Here is a 6,000-nt window from a genome sequence, read left to right as displayed (position 1 = left end):
TGCGTCCGTGAACTCACTTTACACCGCACGCTGTCGGAGCAGTGCTGCCAGGATAATCAAGGCCATGACCCACCCAGCCAACACACTTTTCATCCCTCTTCCCTCCGGGAGAAGGTTCAGGAGCTTGAAGACTCATACCGCCAGATTTGGGAACAGCTTCTTTCCAACTGTGATAAGACTGCTGAATGGATCCTGACCTGGATCTGGGCCGTACCCTCCAAATATCCGGACCTGCCTCTCGTTTTTTTTGCACTATATTACCTCCCATTATTCCATTTTCTATTTATGATTTATAATTTAAATCTTTAATATTTACTAATTTTAAATATTTTTAATATTTAATATTTGTAATCCAGGGAGTGTGAAGCGCAGAATCAAATATTGCTCTGATGATTGTACGTACCAATTGTTTAGCGACAATAAAGTATAAATATATAATTAATCATTGTAACTTGCAGTAATTTCTTATGTCTTGCTCTGCATCGCTTACACAAAACAACAAATTTCACGACCTACGTCAAACCTCATAAGAGGTTCTGCAGGCGTTGGAAATCCAGACCAACACACGCACACAAAATGCTGGAAGATTTCACCAGGTCACCTCATTTTGTGTGTATTGCTCGGTAATAACAAACCAGATTCTGGCTGACATACTGGCCACGACCGTCTTTCTTTGCAAAGGTATTTTGGGGCCGGTTTGAACCCGCGAGCTGCAGGAGGAATGCACCCCGTGGGGAGAGGACGGTGTGGCAGTGCCGCACTCTCTCAGTGCTGCACAGAAGTTGACCTCCAGCACCTGGAGTGGAGGCAGCGGCCTCTCCGCTGAGAGTTGCGTGCACGGCGCTGCAAATGTCAGCCTGAGGTTCCCATTCAAGTCTGGGCAATTGCCCTCAACCCAAGGAACATCCGCATCCATTGCGAAGTGCAAGGGGCTTCCGTCCGGGTGATTGACACATTCGTCCACCCCCACCGCCTCCCCCGACTTTCCCTGGAAGTGCGCAGGCGCATTGGCTGAAGCGACACAGCTGCTCCCCGATATCGGGGCGGAAGGGCGAACGTCACCGCCCTCCCGGAGTGACGGCGGTACTGACCAATGGTGATGGAAAATACCGACCGGTGGAGGAGGGGCCGAGGGGGCACTTTGGCCGGCAGCCAATGGGCGGGCGTGGGGGGCGGGAGTCTAAGGCAGCCGACAGGAGAGCAAGATGGCGCCAGAGGAGTAGGTGAGCGAAGAGGGAGGGGGGGAAGAGGAGTTCCAGGCCGGGGAGGGGCTGATGGGGTTGAACGGGGTCCGGGACGGGGTGAACAAGGTATGGGCCGTGCTGGAGGGAGGCAAATAGGGCTCGGGCCGGAGTGATGGGGGTGAACAAGATCTGGGTCGGGTTGTCGGGGATGAACAGGGTTCGGACTGAGGTGAACAATCTTCGGGCCGTGTTGAAGGGGGTGAACAGGGTCCGGGCCGGGGTGAACTGGGACTGGGCCAAGGTGAACAGGGTTTCGGCCGGGTTGAAGGGGGTGAACAGGGTCCTTGTGGGATTGAAAGGAGAGAGCAGTATCTGGGCCAGGATGAAGGAGGTGAACAGCGTCCGGGCCAGGGTGCTGGGGGTGTATAGGGTCCTTTGTGGGGTTGAACAGGGGTCTGGATGGGGGTGAACAGGATCCGTCCAGGTGAAGGGGGTGAACAGGGTCTGGGCCAGGGTAAAGGGAGTGAATGGGGTCTAGGCAGAGGTGAAATTGGGTGAACAGGGTCCAGGCCAAGGTGAAAGGGGTGAATCAGGTCTGGGCCGAGGTAAAGGGGGTAAACAGGGTCCGGGGAAAAGAGAAGACTTGGGGATGGGAGTGGGTAGATGGAACAAGGCCTGGAAAGTGAAGAAGGGGAGAGGAGTGGTTAGGACACAAGGCCCTGAAGGAGAAGGGAGCAGGGAGAAGTCTGTAGATAGGGCCCGGGGAGATGGCAGATGATGACGGGGGTGGTGGGGAGGAGAAAGGGCCCAGGAAGACAGGAGACAATGGGAACATGTCCCAGGGAGACGGGAGATGATAAGGGACAAGGCTCGGTGTTGGGGTTGGGAGAAGACAGGGGATAGGATCCTGGAGAGGGAGGTGGGGGTGGAGAGGACAAGTCCCGAGGAGTGGGAGAGGACAGGGTGTGGGGGTGGATGGGTGGGAGAGACAGGACCGTTGGACAATGGATGAGGAGTGGCTGGGGAACAGGACCTGGAGGGGAGGAAGATCAGAGGAATGGAAGAGAGTTTGGGGAAGGAGGGAGGAAAGAGCGGGGGGACGGGGTAGGTAACTAATAGAGAGGAAAGGAGCAGGATAGTCAGTTAGCCACTGAGTCTGTCACTGTATAACACTTGGGTACAGTGCATGTCGGGATAGGTCTGTCATCATCTAATACGATCATATCTTATTTGTGTGGATGGATCTATTGCTGTATAACACTGGAGTACAGTACAGATGGGGACAGGTCTGTCACTGTATAACATTGGGGTACTGTACCAATAGAGATGAGTCTGTTGCGGTATAACACCGGGGCACGGTACTGGTGGGGACATGTCTGTCACTGTATAGCAATGTGTGGGGAACCAGTAGGGATGAGTCTGTCACTGTATAACACTGGGGTACAGTACCGGTGTGTATGGGACTGTCACTGTATAATACTGGGGTACAATACTCCTAGGGACAGTTCTGTCACTGTATAACACTGGGGTATGGTACCAGTGGGGACAGTTCTGTCACTGTATAACACTGGGGTATGGTACCAGTGGGGACAGTTCTGTCACTGTATAACACCGGGATATGGTACCAGTGGGGACAGTTCTGTCACTGTATAACACCAGGATATGGTACCAGTGGGGACGGGTCTGTCACTGTATAACACCGGGATATGGTACCAGTGGGGATGGGTCTGTCACTGTATAACACCGGGATATGGTACAAGTGGGGATGGGTCTGTCACTGTATAACACCGGGATATGGTACCAGTGGGGGTCGGTCTGTCACTGTATAACACCGGGGTACAGTACCGGTGGGGATGGGTCTGTCACTATATAGCACCCAGGTATGTTACCAGTGAGGACAGGTCTGTCACTGTATAACTGGGGTAAGGTACAAGTGGGGACAGACTGTCAGTGTATAACACCGGGGTACGATACCAGTGGGGATGGGTCTGTCACTGTATAACACCGGGGTACGGTACCGGTGGGGACGGACTATCACTGTATAACACTGGGGTAAGGTACAAGTGGAGATGGTCTGTCACTGTATAACACTGGGGTATGGTACCGGTGGGGATGGGTCTGTCACTGTATCACACCAGGATACGGTACTGGTGGGGACGGGTCTGTCACTGTATAACACCGGGATACGGTACCGGTGGGGACGGGTCTGTCACTGTGTAACACTGGGGTGTGGTACCGGTGGGGACGGGTCTGTCACTGTGTAACACCGGGGTACGGTACCGGTGGGGATGGGTCTGTCACTGTATAACACCGGGATACGGTACCTGTGGGGATGGGTCTGTCACTGTATAACACCGGGATACGGTACCAGTGGGGATAGGCTTGAGATACAGTGCCGTTGTGGATGGAACTGTTACTGTGTAACACGGTGTTCTGTATGTGGACGGCTTCAAGTTCCTTGGTGTCATTGCCTTTGCCGACCAAGGTAATCGGCTGGTTTCAAGTGTCACAGCAAAAATCTTGCCGAGGAGTTGATTGTGGAAGTCAGGAGAACGCACACCAGTCCATGTCGAGTGCTCAGCGGTGGAAAAGGCGAGCAGCGTCAAGTTCTCGACGTCTCAGAAGATCAACCCTGAACTCAGTGTATTGGTGCAGTCATGAAGAAAAACCGCCAGCGTCATTTGGAGCTTGAGGAGACGCGGTGTTCGGCAGAGCGCCCTCTGGTTGCATCACCGCCTGCTCCAGAGACTCCAATACACTGCATCACAAGAGGCCGCAGAGGGTCGTAGACTCAACCAGGCCTATCACAGGCACAAGCCTTCCCACAATCAAGGGCATCTTCAGTGGATGGTGCCTCGAGAAAGTGGCATCCGTCACCCTGGACCCAGAGCATGCTGTCTTCACATTACCTCCATCGGGGAGCAGATACAGGAGCCTGAAGATCCACACTCAGCGATCCCAGGGGCATGAACACCTTGTTTGTTTTTGCGCTGCTCATTAATTTTTATAATTTGTAAAACGTTTTGTCTTTGCAAACCAACAACTTTCACGTCATCATTCAGCGATAATGAACCTAATTCTGATCCAGGCCTCTCTTGACTGACACACACAGATGTGACCGTTAAGAAGTCAACGTCAGCACTCTGCTTCCTCAGGCGGAGGTTCAGCATATCGTCGAGGAATCTGATAAACTTGGACAGATGGACGGCGCAGAACATTCTGTCTAGTTGTGGCACTGCTTGGTCTGGGAACTCCAAAGCAATGGATCAAAAGCGGCTCAGAACAATGATGGGACTCAGTCAGCTCTCCGCACCATCCAGAGACACCAACTGGAGGCGGTTTCTCCAGAAGACAACATTCATCATCAGGGACAACCCCACCAACTCTATTCTCATTGCTGCCGTGGGTCTGGAAGGCAGGAAGGGTGCGAATCTGCTGGGGTCATCTGTTGCTGGGATTCCCAACCTTCTTTAAGCCATGGACCAATAATATTAAGCAAGGTGCCCATGGACTCCAGGTTGGGAGCTCCTGGTCTATTGTGTCCGGCGCTTCTGACACGGGTTCCTGTATATCCGTGGAACTTTCCCAATGGCCAAACATTTTAATTTCAATTCCCACACCCATTCTGACATGTTGGTCCATGGCCTCCTTGTGCCCAGAGGAGGTCACCCTCATGATGAAGGAGTAAACCTTATATTCTATCCATATTCTATCTGGGTAGCCTCCAACCTGATGGCACGAATGTCAATCTCTCCTTCCAGTTAAAGTATATTTTCCCTTCCCCTCTTCTATTCTCCACCCTGGCATCTTACCTCTAAGCACCTGCCTAGCACCTTCCCCGGATCCACTCCTCCTTCCCTTTCTCCTAAGATCCACTCTCCTCTCCAATCAGATTCCTTCCTGTCCAGCCCTTCACCTTTCCTACTGATCTGGCACCTTCGAGCTATCCTTCTTCCCCTTTCCCTCACCTTTTTTATCCTGGTGTCTTCACCACTTCCTTTCCAGTCCTGAAGAAGGGTCTCGGCGTGAAATGTTGACTGTTTGTGTATTTCCATGGATGCTGCCGGGCCCGCTGAGTTTTGTGCTGTATAGGAGGTACAGGAGCCTGAAGATCCACACCTCAACGTTCTTCCTCACCAGCCTGAGGTTCCTTATCCCAACGGAAGCACCCTACCACCAGCTCGGGCTACATTTTCCTCATGTTGAACTGAAGTTATGTTCATGTTGTCTATGTTACGTACAGTTGATGTTTGTTTGTATCTGTCATATTTATATTGCAACTGTAAAAGCAAATTTTCGTGCCATTTATACCCTAGGGGTATATACACCCATGACAACAAACTTGAAGTTGCACTTGAAGCACGGTGCAGGTGGGAACAGGTTTGTGATCTCATAAAACTGGAGTACTATCCTAGAGAAGTGACGGGTCTCTAACTGTATAATGCTGACGTACGTAGTGGTGGGGACAGGTCTGTCTCTGTATAACGCCAAGGTGCAGTATGTAGCTGTCAGTGTGTAGCTTCGTAGTACAGTACCAGTATGGACGGGTCTATCGCTGAAGAACAGCGGGGTTACGACATTGATGGGGACGTGTCTGTCACTATGTAACACTGAGGTACCGAAGAAGTGGGGTGAGACTGTCACCGTATAACACCGGGGGACAGTAGAAATGCAGACAGGCCTGTCACTGTACAGCACTGGGGTACGGTACTGCTGGGGACGGTCTGTCACTGTTTGACACTGGGCTACACTACTGGTCGCTCTATAATTGGGGTACTTAACAGTCTGGATGGGTCTGTCAGTATATAACACCAAA

The 6,000-nt window shown here is 52.0% G+C and overlaps 1 protein-coding gene across 1 annotated transcript in view; it reads left to right on the top strand.

The window, feature by feature from the left end:
* Positions 1–1,169: 1,169 nt before the first annotated feature.
* Positions 1,170–6,000, top strand: part of araf (A-Raf proto-oncogene, serine/threonine kinase) — a 48,146-nt gene continuing 43,315 nt past the window's right edge. Inside the window, 1 exon segment of the mRNA XM_072246648.1 lies at positions 1,170–1,223. The gene's annotated coding sequence lies outside the window, so the exon portion shown is untranslated.

The sequence above is a fragment of the Mobula birostris genome, chromosome 29 (genome assembly GCF_030028105.1).
Source record: "Mobula birostris isolate sMobBir1 chromosome 29, sMobBir1.hap1, whole genome shotgun sequence".
Taxonomy (NCBI): domain Eukaryota; kingdom Metazoa; phylum Chordata; class Chondrichthyes; order Myliobatiformes; family Myliobatidae; genus Mobula; species Mobula birostris.
Note: the sequence above shows the minus strand (reverse complement) of the source record. Positions and strands in the feature narration are given on the sequence as shown.